This window comes from Bactrocera dorsalis, chromosome 6 (genome assembly GCF_023373825.1).
Source record: "Bactrocera dorsalis isolate Fly_Bdor chromosome 6, ASM2337382v1, whole genome shotgun sequence".
In the NCBI taxonomy this organism is placed as follows: Eukaryota; Metazoa; Arthropoda; class Insecta; order Diptera; family Tephritidae; genus Bactrocera; species Bactrocera dorsalis.
Genome location: NC_064308.1, coordinates 38,463,720 through 38,478,014, shown reverse-complemented (window position 1 = coordinate 38,478,014; position 14,295 = coordinate 38,463,720). Strand labels below are relative to the sequence as shown.

The window sequence follows — 14,295 nt, the reverse complement described above, 5'->3', positions numbered from 1 at the left end:
TACGTGTTCGAGGGCGGTGCCCTTCCATCGCCACGCCTTGCGGTCAAGGTTGCACTGACCGGGCCACGGTTGCCGGTTCCGCTGCCTTGCGCGCGAGCTGAAACGGTCCTGTCACTCTCCTTTGCTGGGGATACGTTGCTCCCTTTGCTCCTACTACCGGCCATAGCCTCCGCCACCTCGGGAGTCTTCCTATCCCGGAGGTAACGCAGGTACCATTTCTTGCTGGCACCGCTCATACCCTTCCTGTGCGGGTCATCACACCCGCCGGGTTTGCCAGCTTCTGGGAGAGGGCGTTGCCTACCTCTTCTGCGCCTCTTCCTCCTTCTACGAGCACCGTCGGGCTCTGCCCGATGTGACTCACTCGAGTCTGACTCGCTACGCCTTCTGGCGGGGGTCTTGGCGGCGCTCGTAGCTGCCTCAACGGCAATAGGCACTTTCGCCAGGCCAGCGCCGCTGCATGAGGTCGTGTCGTCGTCAACCTCCCTGGCATGCTCCTCAAACAGCGCCCGCTCCTCTGGCGAGAGAGCGTCATGGAAGCTAAACTTTCGCCTAGCTTCTTGACCCCCTCGCCTGCCGCTGCGCCGATATCCTTCTCATCATCTGTGGCCGTTGTCCTTTGTTGTTACTTCGTTGTCGGGTTGTTTGGTATGGCTGTTGTGTTTGTTTGTTTATTTGTGTTCATCTTGTCCGTACCACCCTTGGCTCAACAAGGTGAGCTGTCGGGTTTATTATTTTAATGGGGAACTAGGGGTCCAGCAAGCCAGAGCCCCATGACGCGGTAAGGCCACAGTTACTCCCCAATTCGGGTGTTGGGGAGGCTCCGTTAGAATATAGCCGAATTTACCTCCTGGCTGCAAATCATCCAATGGGAACGGGAGTCGTATAACACCCTGGATTAGGAGGTGGTAGCTCTTGGTTAGTGCACGCATGCGGCACCCGACATCTTGCCTTGGCAGTGCCTATCAGCACCACCCGCACCGGTTGGGGGATGCCGAGTATGCCTTGCGCCTAAGCCCCTGCACCGTGGCAAGGTGCCTACCATTGAGAAAATAGGCTCACTAGTAAAGTGGGTTCCTGAAACCAGTAATGTATTTACATTGTTAGTTTTTATAAAATGCTCAACTTCCAGTCTATAGCTGCTTAGTCCATTGGCGTTCGAAATCGCTATTTTTAGACTTCTTTGCATAGCTTGGTTAAAAGAGAAGACATCGTTTTTGTTAATGTTGTATAGGGTGATTTTTTAAGAGCTTGATAACTTTTTTTAAAAAAAAAACGCATAAAATTTGCAAAATCTCATCGGTTCTTTATTTGAAACGTTAGATTGGTTCATGACATTTACTTTTTGAAGATAATTTCATTTAAATGTTGACCGCGGCTGCGTCTTAGGTGGTCCATTCGGAAAGTCCAATTTTGGGCAACTTTTTCGAGCATTTCGGCCGGAATAGCCCGAATTTCTTCGGAAATGTTGTCTTCCAAAGCTGGAATAGTTGCTGGCTTATTTCTGTAGACTTTAGACTTGACGTAGCCCCACAAAAAATAGTCTAAAGGCGTTAAATCGCATGATCTTGGTGGCCAACTTACGGGTCCATTTCTTGAGATGAATTGTTGTCCGAAGTTTTCCCTCAAAATGGCCATAGAATCGCGAGCTGTGTGGCATGTAGCGCCATCTTGTTGAAACCACATGTCAACCAAGTTCAGTTCTTCCATTTTTGGCAACAAAAAGTTTGTTAGCATCGAACGATAGCGATCGCCATTCACCGTAACGTTGCGTCCAACAGCATCTTTGAAAAAATACGGTCCAATGATTCCACCAGCGTACAAACCACACCAAACAGTGCATTTTTCGGGATGCATGGGCAGTTCTTGAACGGCTTCTGGTTGCTCTTCATCCCAAATGCGGCAATTTTGCTTATTTACGTAGCCATTCAACCAGAAATGAGCCTCATCGCTGAACAAAATTTGTCGATAAAAACGAAACGAAACACATTTCGAACCGAACACTGATTTTGGTAATAAAATTCAATGATTTGCAAGCGTTGCTCGTTAGTAAGTCTATTCATGATGAAATGTCAAAGCATACTGAGCATCTTTCTCTTTGACACCATGTCTGAAATCCCACGTGATCTGTCAAATACTAATGCATGAAAATCCTAACCTCAAAAAAATCACCCGTTAGTTACCTCAATTCGTTTGGCAATCATTTCTTCGAGTTTGTCAATTCTTTCACGGCTTACTACAGTTGTAGTAGAACTAAGTTGTTCTCTTGTTACATCAGCATAGCTAACGTTTTTATGGTGAAATTTTTGTTCGGCTTTCGTAAGTCGACCAAGGGAGGCCCTGTCTTATTATTGATCGAGTCTTTTTTAAACACTAATCCTTGATAAATTCTACAACCTTTGAAATTGGCGGTGTAATTTGAAGGCATGGGAAGCATTTCGGTGGAGTCTCTCTATATTTTGAAGTGACGAAGTATGGTCTAGTCCACACTTTACACATCTACAAGGTGCTTTCCAAAGTAAACACGACTTTTTGAATCTAGGGCCGCTGGTGGCGCCATTTATATGTCGACTGGTGTGATAGAATCTGCTATTTTTATCGATTGTCCAGTGAGAATCTCATGACATTTTATCCATTGGATGTGAAGTTATTGCGTTTTAAGTGTCAGTATGTTTGTGTTATCGGTGCGAAAATGAACTTCGAACAAAGAGTCAACATTAAATTTTGTTTTAAAATTGGTAAAACGTTTACCAAAACGTTTCAATTGATGAAACAAGTTTATGGCAATGATTGCCTATCCCGTAGCAGAGTGCACGAGCTGTTTCAACGTTTTCAAAGTGGTTGTGAGGACATAAATGACGATCAACATGTGAGCCAATCAAAATCCGTGATCGCCGGTAATTCCATCGAAACTGTGCGTGAATTCATCAAAAATTAGCCAAAATCATTATTGAAATTCATGAAAATGGAATTGAACATCTCCAAAACATCGATTTATCGCATTTTGACCGAACATTTGGGCTTACGGAAGGTGTGTGCACGGTTTGTTCCGCCAACATTCGAAGGACGATTATTTGACCAAAAATCACATTTTAACCACTAACCACTCCCCGTATTCGTCTGATATAGCACCGTCCGAATTCTTCTTTTCGGAAAAATGCATTTTCCCATGAAAGGAAAGCGTTACGCAGACGTAGAGGCCATTCAAAAGGCTTGCACCGGCATACTGGCGGCCATATCCGCTAACGCGCTAAAGCACTCGTTCGACATGCTTGTGGGCCGTGCAAAAAGCTGTGTTGAAGCAGAAGGAGACTATTTTGAATAAAATAAATTGATTTTGCCAAAAAACCATTTGTTCTGCTTTTTTTTTTAAGTGTTGTTTCATTGGAACGCACCTTGTATAAGGCTTTTTGCAGTATCACTAGGATATGGCCGAACTCTTGATTGCGGTGACAAAGTACCAAATCGTTAAATTTTTTAGGTGGCTCAATCTATACTACGGCATTGCATACGCGATTTACGTCGAATACTTTTTTCAAGGAAGGTTCAAGATCAACAAAGAATATTGACACCGGCTGTTTGGAAATTTTGCTTTTTGCATTCACAATATTTCGTACAGTATGCCCATTTTTCGCTAAACCATGCTGGATATCATCGATAGGAATTGCAAAGTGAATAATTTTTACAACTATTAGATATGGCATATCTTCTTTAAATTGATATATGTGAAAAGTAATATTACTGATATCTAAATAGCTCATACGTTTTATGTAGCAATCGCTGTTTGAAGTTATCACTCTCACTTATCCGTCCCTGCCTGACATGTAGGTGAAATTTTCTCTACAAATAACAGTTGAAAAACTTTTCAACATTTTATTAATATCACTCACTTGTGGTATAAAATTTGGTGGAAACTATAGCAGTAAATGTTCAGTCCTCTTTTTTCTTAGAGATGTGTTCACTACTTTGCACGTTCAAATCTTGTTCAGAAAACCGGTTTAAGTTGTTTGACTCTTCATTCATCCTTTGTTGTTTTTTAATTACTTTTGGAGAATCATACGCTTTCTTGCTTTAGGTTAGTATGTGGTTTGCCAGCCTTCGTTGTCCACACACTTCCTGTTGCTTTCAGTATCATCGATCATTAAATCAATGCATGGTTTTAATACTCTTGCAAACAGTTGCTCGAGAGTACTATTATAGTTTTGTTCACCTAAAGGTTGTACGTATCACCTAAAAGTAATCGAGATAGATGTAGGGTTCTACATACATATGTAAATGATCAGGGTGACGAGAAAATTTGAAATCTGATTGACTGCCTGTCTGTTCGTCCGTGCAAGCTGTAACTTGAGTAAAAATTGAGGTATCTTGATGAAACTTGGTATGCAATCCTTATCCAAATAAATTATTTTATGGTCAAGACCATTTAACTACCTATAACATAGTTTTTAAATTATTTAAATTGGACTTTCCATTCAAAAGATATTACGAATTAAAAAATTCAAACAGTAAACAAAACCGCCATAGCGCCGTGGCCGTTGTTTGCGATGCAGTCTGAAAAGCGCGCCGGGCCAGAGAATGTAAAGTATAGAGAAGGTGCAAACTGAATTCCGTAAGATGTGCAATTTGGCGGCTAACAGAGCCGATAGAATCAAAGTAAGGAATTCGCCGTTGTCGCTGCTATTTAGCAGAATTGAGCACGTGCAGTGGCAAAAATATTATAACTATATGTAAAACGACTGAATTCATGCCAGAATAAATAAAGAGAAATATTTTGAAGAAAAATATACAAAGCATTCTCTGAGTCACATATGCGTGATTGTTTTGTATTATATGAACCATTATTTTCTGGAAAATGGTAAAAATTTTAATTATTTTTACAAAATCGGGAAAAATTAGGAAACGTTATTTTTATTTTATTTTTCTTTAATTTAATTTTTTAATTTTTTAATAAATTAATATTTCAAACTAGCTGATCCCACAGCCGTTGCCCTGCGTGAAATTATGTGTTTTGAAATGAATTTACAATATATTGTGTTGAAAATCATTAATTTTTTTTAATGTAGCTCAGCTTAATAAACAATTTTTTTTAGTTTCTGTTCTGGTGCGTAAATCTACAGAGAAGATGGGTTTCCATCGTGAACACGCCACGTATATCTGGTCGTGTGAAAAACATCGTATTTACAGATTTATGCCACACTCTTCTAGCGACTATCCTTGTATCCTGTTGAATGTCAGCGCAAATGCAATTTTCTCTGGAAACGGAATACGTTTGAAATTAAATGGCTGTCCCCTTGTATTCGATAACTGCGTCACAATCATTGGGGTCCATTACACAGTTTCGGCGAATAAAAATTGTGAAACATAATAACGACAGATCAAACGTACGCAAATTATGATGCGGTATACCAAGCCTCTCCAGAGAATTTATAAATTCCACTGGATAATTCACGGCTTCGTCTTCATTGTCATCGATCGATTTGTATGAGCGCAAACCTCCCGGAATTTGACTTTGAACCTTCCAGTTTAAGTAATTAACATCGGTATTTTTGGCAGCTAAAATAGCGCGTGCACTTAAGCAATCGCAGTTATGACAATTTAGCCAATGTTCGGATAAACATTCGTGATGAGTACATCTTTCATGAATTGATAAAGGGAAGATGGAATTGATATCGAACCACCGGAACTATCAACCGAAATTCTACCATTTCAAATTTTTAGCGAAGATGAATAAAATGTAAAGCTGCGTTACGTTAAAAAAAAAATACAAATGTGAAATGCAAAATTTAACTTTCTTTCCAATTCAAAATACATAATTTCCCGCAGGACAACGGCTGCGGGGAAAGCTAGTTAAGATATAAAACTCATATTTGGCTCAGGGTACCACAAAAAATTATGAAAAAGTGGGAGTTACCCGCCCTCTGATAAGTTTAATGTATATATCTCCTAAATCACTCAAGCTACAACAACCAAATTCGCTCAACATAAATATTATAAGAACTCCTATCAATTTGTGGAAATGGACGAAAGCAAATGAAAGCCCCGATCACTTCCCACATAACGGTACTATTAAAAACTACTAAAAGCGCGATAAATCAATACCTAAATACGCAAAAACATTAAATTTTACCACCGAGATGGTATTAGAGAGCTTTATGAGAGCCGGTGTAAAAATGGTCGATGGGCGTGGCACCGCCCACTTTATGGAGAAATCCCATATCTCGAGATCCGACTGACCGATTTCGACAAAATTTGGTATGCTGTATATTTTCATATTTATACCTTGAGGAGTGTATATTAAGTTTGTCACGAAGCTTGTAGCACCAAGAAGGAAGCATCGGAGACCCTTAAAGTATGTGTATAAATGATTAGTATGTTTAGCTGAGTCAATTTAGCCATGTCCGCCTGTCTGTCTGTCCTTCTGTCTGTCGGTCTGTCTGTACATACACGAACCAGTCCATCAGTTTTTAAGACATCGTTTTGAAATTTTGCAAACGTCATTTTCTCTTCAAGAAGCGACTCATTTGTCGGAACTGCCAATATCCGACCAGTATAACATATAGCTGCGATACAAACTGAATGATCGGAATCTAGTCCTGGTATGGAAAACTTTTGCTTTTGACAAGATATATACACGAATAAATTATTAGATTATATAGATTAATTTTTAAGGTAACAATGTAATCTCCTAAGAAATTGTTCAGATCGGTTAACTATAGCATATAGCTGCCATACAAACTGAATAATCGGAATCAAGGGCTTTTATGAAAAACTTTCGCATTTGACGTGGTATTATCCCGAAATTTGACATGGATTACTGCTTAAGGTAATAACATAATCTCCGAAAAAATTGTTCAGAACGGATGACTGTAGTATATAGCTTCCATTCAAAGTGGACACATAGTTACTAAAAGAAATGTACCTGTGAAGGGTATATCACCTTCGGTGCAGCCGAATTTAACGTTTTTTCTTGTTTTATCTCACTTTGTGAAAATGAGCGAAATCAAACAATAACTACGCCTACTTTCTATATAGCACAATTCTAAATTCCACTCCATTCGTTCAGTTTCCAATACACAAATAAAGAAGACACTAATATAACGGGAGAGAAGCAAAGTCCTCTCTCGACGAACAAAAACCAAACTCTATAAGTCACTCATAATACCCGTCCTGTTATATAGTGCAGAGGCTTGGACGATAACAACATCTGATGAGTCGACGTTGCGAGTTTTCGAGAGAAAAGTTCTGCGAAAGATTTATGGTCCTTTGCGCGTTGGCCACGGCGAATATCGCATTCGATGGAACGATGAGCTGTACGAGATATACGGCGACATTGACATAGTTCAGCGAATTAAAAGACAGCGGCTACGCTGGCTAGGTCATGTTGTCCGAATGGACGAAAACACTCCAGCTCTGAAAGTATTCGACGCTGTACCCGCCGGGGGAAGCAGAGGAAGAGGAAGACCTCCACTCCGTTGGAAGGACCAAGTGGAGAAGGACCTGGCTTCGCTTGGAATATCCAATTGGCGCCACGTAGCGAAGAGAAGAAACGACTGGCGCGCTGTTGTTGACTCGGCTATAATCGCGTAAGCGGTGTCTACGCCAGTAAAGAAGAAGAATATAACGGGATAGAACTTTGCACTAATAATGCCTTTAGTGTGTGCCACCTTATCAAAAATTATTTAAGTCCAATAAAATCTGTTCAAGCCTCTAGGTACCGAATGTTTAGACCCCGGTACCTATAGTTGACTTTTGATTGAAAATGTCGGTCAATGTGTGAAATATATAACTAAAAGTAAGGGATAATCCTTCTCTTATATTGGTATGTCTGTATGTCAAAAAAGGGTTGAATCGGACCAATACTTCCCTTAGCCCCCATATATTTAAAATAAAGATTTTCGAACTTCCGGATGACTTTGTACCGCATATATCGCCAAATATGTAAGTTATCTCAGTGGAAATAAGGGGATGTGTAGTCACTAACCTCTCTGGAGGATGGGTCATGAGTAGAAGTTCACGCAAGTCAGGAAAGTCCTCTGAACGCCATTCACTTAGGACTGGCAAAAACCATTCTTTTACACATGACTCAAGCAGCTCACGACTTCCGGTTTTTGACCAATTATCCTCTGGGTAGCCTAAGAATATCCGTTTGAAGGCGAGCTAAAGCGAGAAGGCGAAAAATCGCCTTCGCATGGTTGTGCGCTGGGTTTGGGACCCGCAACGTAAAAAAATCATACCAATGAAAAGGAAAAGCAAGCCTCGGATGAGTGACCTCTCTTTTGATGATCACTATGGCAAACGAAATAAGCACTACGATTTGAGGGCATGCATCTGAAATGTCCGGTCCCTTATTTGGGAAGGTGCCGCTGCCCAGCTGGCTGACGTCCTCACGAAAATAAAGGCTGACATCACCGCCATCTAAGAAATACGATGGACGGGACAAGGACAGATACGAGAAGGTTCTTGTGACATTTACTACAGTTGCCATATAAAGGAGAACAAATTTGGTGTGGGATTCGTGGTGGGAGAGAGACTCCGTCACCGAGTCATTCACCCCGGTGGATGAACGCCTAGTCACAATCCAAATCAAAGAGAAGATTCTCGACATATCACTGATTTACGCCCACGCCCCGAAGGAAGAGAGGGACGTAGTGACCAAAGATGCCTTCTATGAGCGAGTTAAGGAACGTATTCCTCATAATAGTAACAAACATCAAAACAACCTTTTGTTTCAGTAAACAGAATGCAAACACCTTGAGTTGAAACAATTGAAATGCACTATCACTACAACAAACAATCCTAAACAAACAATTATAAAAACAACACTGAGTTTGAATACCACAGCAACCTATACTTGAACAAACCTAAACAAATAATATAATCTGTATCTAAACAAACTATCAACTAGTAATAAGTAAACATACTATTTGGTATAAATAGAAGTAAGAACCATGTAATAAGTTAGTCTTAAGAGTATAAATAAAGAGTACACATTTCGGTGCAGCTCAAAATATATTCTTTTGACTCATTTTTACTTAATGTAAAAATTAACTAGCGCTTGGAGCGCACTTATGAGAGCTGCCCCCGCCACGATGTCAAAATTGTGCTTGGCGAGTTTAACGCCAGGGTGGACAAAAAAGGTATCTTTGACACTACGGTCGGTAAATTCAGCCTCTACGACGAAACATCCCAAAATGGGTTGAGGCTGATCGACTTCGCGCGGGGGCCCGAAATATGGTTATCTGTAGTACTAGATTCCAGCACAAGAAAATACATCAAGCTACCTGGCTGTCTCCGGATCGAAAAGCCACGAACAAGATAGACACAAGGAAGGTTCAATGTCGAGAAGCTGCAATCACAACAGATAGCCGAACGATTTTCTACTTGGCTTGCACTCCTACTCTCTGAGAGCACTCGTCAACAACTCGGTAACTGTAACTCGGAACTGTGGGACGGCATTTCAAACCCCTTACGTACAGCTGCAACAGAAACTTTGGTTTTCGGAAGATACAAAAGAACAGCTGGTACGACGAGGAGACAATTTATTTATTTATTTATTTATTTACTTACAACAGTTTACACAGCAATAAATTACAGCATAAACTTCAAAATGACACTAGCTGCAAGGCTTTCAGTCATCGTTTTAATACAAAGTTTTGTTGCTTAAGTTCGTAGTACTACTTAGTAAATAATTATGATATTTTAACTATGATATCTTAAACTACGCTAAATTAGGTTAAGGATGTTATTATCTTTAAGGAAATTGTAAATATACATAATGTTGTCGTGGCTGGGTGTGGATAGTGCCTCCATTGTGGAATTGTTGCCAGAGCACTCAGTCTGCCTTGTGTTCGGACATTGCGAAATTAGGTGCTTAACTGTATTTGGGCCATTGCATAGCGGGCACCAAGATTGGTCGCTCCTTGTTAGAAGATGAGAGTGGCTAAATATAGTGTGGCCAAGCCTTAGGCGTATGTACGGCTTCAGGATGTTGCTTGCTGTATTTGCAGGGTAAGTTGGAGTAATTATCCTTGGGTTTATTCCGATGTAGTTATGGTTTTGCGATACCCAGTCCGAGAATTCCAGATTTTTCCTTTTTATCTTAATATGTCTGTACAAATCGCCCTTGCTTAAAAAGTCGAGCATTAGAGTAGGGGATCTGCTAACTTTTGCGACAGTATCAGCTCGTTCGTTTCCTGAGATTCCCACATGGCCTGGGATCCACATAAGCTTGATTTTATTTCCAGCCGCAATGAGGGAGTTTCTGATTGATGAAATTATCTTGTGGGAATTTGCAGGTGATTGAATTGCCGCAATGCATGATTTACTGTCACTGCAAATCAAATATTTTCCTCTATTTTTTTTAGCATGCTCAACAGCAAGTTCAATAGCTAAGGCTTCTGCGGTGAATATTGTACACATCGGATCAAGGAGCCATTGGCATATTACGTCTCCATCTTTATCGACAACGGCCAACGAGGTGTGGTCTGATGTCTTAGATCCATCCGTAAAGATAAAACGCCAATTCGATGTACTATATTGATCGCGACTGTATGCAAACTTTGCTTGGTAGACTGCGTTGGGTGTACTTTGTTTAGGCAAGTTTAGTAAGGCATTCTCAAAAGATACTGGACTAATGGACCAAGGAGAGCTCAGAGCTCTTTTTGCTTCCGTAAAAAGATGTGAAATTGTCCCTGACATATTCAAGAGATCTGGATACTGCCGATGGTATTCTTAGTGGTCTTTTACGTGAGTTTGTTCTCGTGAAGGTATTTGCTAATGCCATGTTTGTCCCGTCAAGTTTTTTCGCAAGAATGCGATATGTTGCATCGGCCACTCTACTAGAGATGCTCGGCAAGCCGGATTCAGCAAATAAAAACTTCGTTGGTGAAGTAGGGAATGCTCTAAGGCTCCGACGGATTGCTGTATGATAAGGCACAGAGACTTTACGCATTTGGGATGTTGCGCAGTGTCCGTAGATAGGTAAGGCGTAGTCGATTTTGGATAGCATTAGTGCTCTGACAACATTGATGAGAATGGCAGGGTGTATATAGCTATGTTTACAAGTGAGATACTTAATAATATTTAGTCTATGTACAAGAGAATTTCTTATATAGTTGCAGTGATCTTTAAATAGATACTTAGAGTCTATGATTAATCCTAAAATCATCAACTTTTCTTTTGGCATAATGTTGCAGTTATCAACATTTAATGAAATGTTGCATGGTGTCTTTTTGCGACAAATATGAAGAAGACTTGTTTTTTCTAAAGAAATGTGTACGCCTGAAATTAGGGACCAAGATGAAATATTGGAGAGAATGTCAATGAAGGTGTTTTGGACAGCAGCCGTGTCATTTACCTTTGTACATATATATCAGTACATCATCTGCGTACATTTGATGGTCAATGTTTTTATAATTAGAAAGAATTTGACTTAGCTGGCCAAGTTGGCCACCAAGATCATGCTATTTAACGCCTTTAGACTATTTTTTGTGGGGCTACGTCAAGTCTAAAGTCTACAGAAATAAGCCAGCAACTATTACAGCTTTGGAAGACAACATTTCCGAAGAAATTCGGGCTATTCCGTCCGAAATGCTCGAAAAAGTTGCCCAAAATTGGACTTTCCGAATGGACCACCTAAGACGCAGCCGCGGTCAACATTTAAATGAAATTATCTTCAAAAAGTAAATGTCATGAACCAATCTAACGTTTCAAATAAAGAACCGATGAGATTTTGCAAATTTTATGCGTTTTTTTTAAAAAAAAAAGTTATCAAGCTCTTAAAAAATCACCCTATATATGTAAAACGACTGAATTCATGCCAGAATAAATAAAGAGAAATATTTTGAAGAAAAATATACAAAGCATTCTCTGAGTCACATATGCGTGATTGTTTTGTATTATATGAACCATTATTTTCTGGAAAATGGTAAAAATTTTAATTATTTTTACAAAATCGGGAAAAATTAGGAAACGTTATTTTTATTTTATTTTTCTTTAATTTAATTTTTTAATTTTTTAATAAATTAATATTTCAAACTAGCTGATCCCACAGCCGTTGCCCTGCGTGAAATTATGTGTTTTGAAATGAATTTACAATATATTGTGTTGAAAATCATTAATTTTTTTTAATGTAGCTCAGCTTAATAAACAATTTTTTTTAGTTTCTGTTCTGGTGCGTAAATCTACAGAGAAGATGGGTTTCCATCGTGAACACGCCACGTATATCTGGTCGTGTGAAAAACATCGTATTTACAGATTTATGCCACACTCTTCTAGCGACTATCCTTGTATCCTGTTGAATGTCAGCGCAAATGCAATTTTCTCTGGAAACGGAATACGTTTGAAATTAAATGGCTGTCCCCTTGTATTCGATAACTGCGTCACAATCATTGGGGTCCATTACACAGTTTCGGCGAATAAAAATTGTGAAACATAATAACGACAGATCAAACGTACGCAAATTATGATGCGGTATACCAAGCCTCTCCAGAGAATTTATAAATTCCACTGGATAATTCACGGCTTCGTCTTCATTGTCATCGATCGATTTGTATGAGCGCAAACCTCCCGGAATTTGACTTTGAACCTTCCAGTTTAAGTAATTAACATCGGTATTTTTGGCAGCTAAAATAGCGCGTGCACTTAAGCAATCGCAGTTATGACAATTTAGCCAATGTTCGGATAAACATTCGTGATGAGTACATCTTTCATGAATTGATAAAGGGAAGATGGAATTGATATCGAACCACCGGAACTATCAACCGAAATTCTACCATTTCAAATTTTTAGCGAAGATGAATAAAATGTAAAGCTGCGTTACGTTAAAAAAAAAATACAAATGTGAAATGCAAAATTTAACTTTCTTTCCAATTCAAAATACATAATTTCCCGCAGGACAACGGCTGCGGGGAAAGCTAGTTAAGATATAAAACTCATATTTGGCTCAGGGTACCACAAAAAATTATGAAAAAGTGGGAGTTACCCGCCCTCTGATAAGTTTAATGTATATATCTCCTAAATCACTCAAGCTACAACAACCAAATTCGCTCAACATAAATATTATAAGAACTCCTATCAATTTGTGGAAATGGACGAAAGCAAATGAAAGCCCCGATCACTTCCCACATAACGGTACTATTAAAAACTACTAAAAGCGCGATAAATCAATACCTAAATACGCAAAAACATTAAATTTTACCACCGAGATGGTATTAGAGAGCTTTATGAGAGCCGGTGTAAAAATGGTCGATGGGCGTGGCACCGCCCACTTTATGGAGAAATCCCATATCTCGAGATCCGACTGACCGATTTCGACAAAATTTGGTATGCTGTATATTTTCATATTTATACCTTGAGGAGTGTATATTAAGTTTGTCACGAAGCTTGTAGCACCAAGAAGGAAGCATCGGAGACCCTTAAAGTATGTGTATAAATGATTAGTATGTTTAGCTGAGTCAATTTAGCCATGTCCGCCTGTCTGTCTGTCCTTCTGTCTGTCGGTCTGTCTGTACATACACGAACCAGTCCATCAGTTTTTAAGACATCGTTTTGAAATTTTGCAAACGTCATTTTCTCTTCAAGAAGCGACTCATTTGTCGGAACTGCCAATATCCGACCAGTATAACATATAGCTGCGATACAAACTGAATGATCGGAATCTAGTCCTGGTATGGAAAACTTTTGCTTTTGACAAGATATATACACGAATAAATTATTAGATTATATAGATTAATTTTTAAGGTAACAATGTAATCTCCTAAGAAATTGTTCAGATCGGTTAACTATAGCATATAGCTGCCATACAAACTGAATAATCGGAATCAAGGGCTTTTATGAAAAACTTTCGCATTTGACGTGGTATTATCCCGAAATTTGACATGGATTACTGCTTAAGGTAATAACATAATCTCCGAAAAAATTGTTCAGAACGGATGACTGTAGTATATAGCTTCCATTCAAAGTGGACACATAGTTACTAAAAGAAATGTACCTGTGAAGGGTATATCACCTTCGGTGCAGCCGAATTTAACGTTTTTTCTTGTTTTATCTCACTTTGTGAAAATGAGCGAAATCAAACAATAACTACGCCTACTTTCTATATAGCACAATTCTAAATTCCACTCCATTCGTTCAGTTTCCAATACACAAATAAAGAAGACACTAATATAACGGGAGAGAAGCAAAGTCCTCTCTCGACGAACAAAAACCAAACTCTATAAGTCACTCATAATACCCGTCCTGTTATATAGTGCAGAGGCTTGGACGATAACAACATCTGATGAGTCGACGTTGCGAGTT

The 14,295-nt window shown here is 39.4% G+C and overlaps 1 protein-coding gene across 1 annotated transcript in view; it reads left to right on the top strand.

Annotated features, from left to right (window-relative positions):
* Positions 1 to 14,295, top strand: part of LOC105234225 (protein zntC) — a 453,706-nt gene that overhangs the window by 253,233 nt on the left and 186,178 nt on the right. The window lies entirely within an intron of this gene.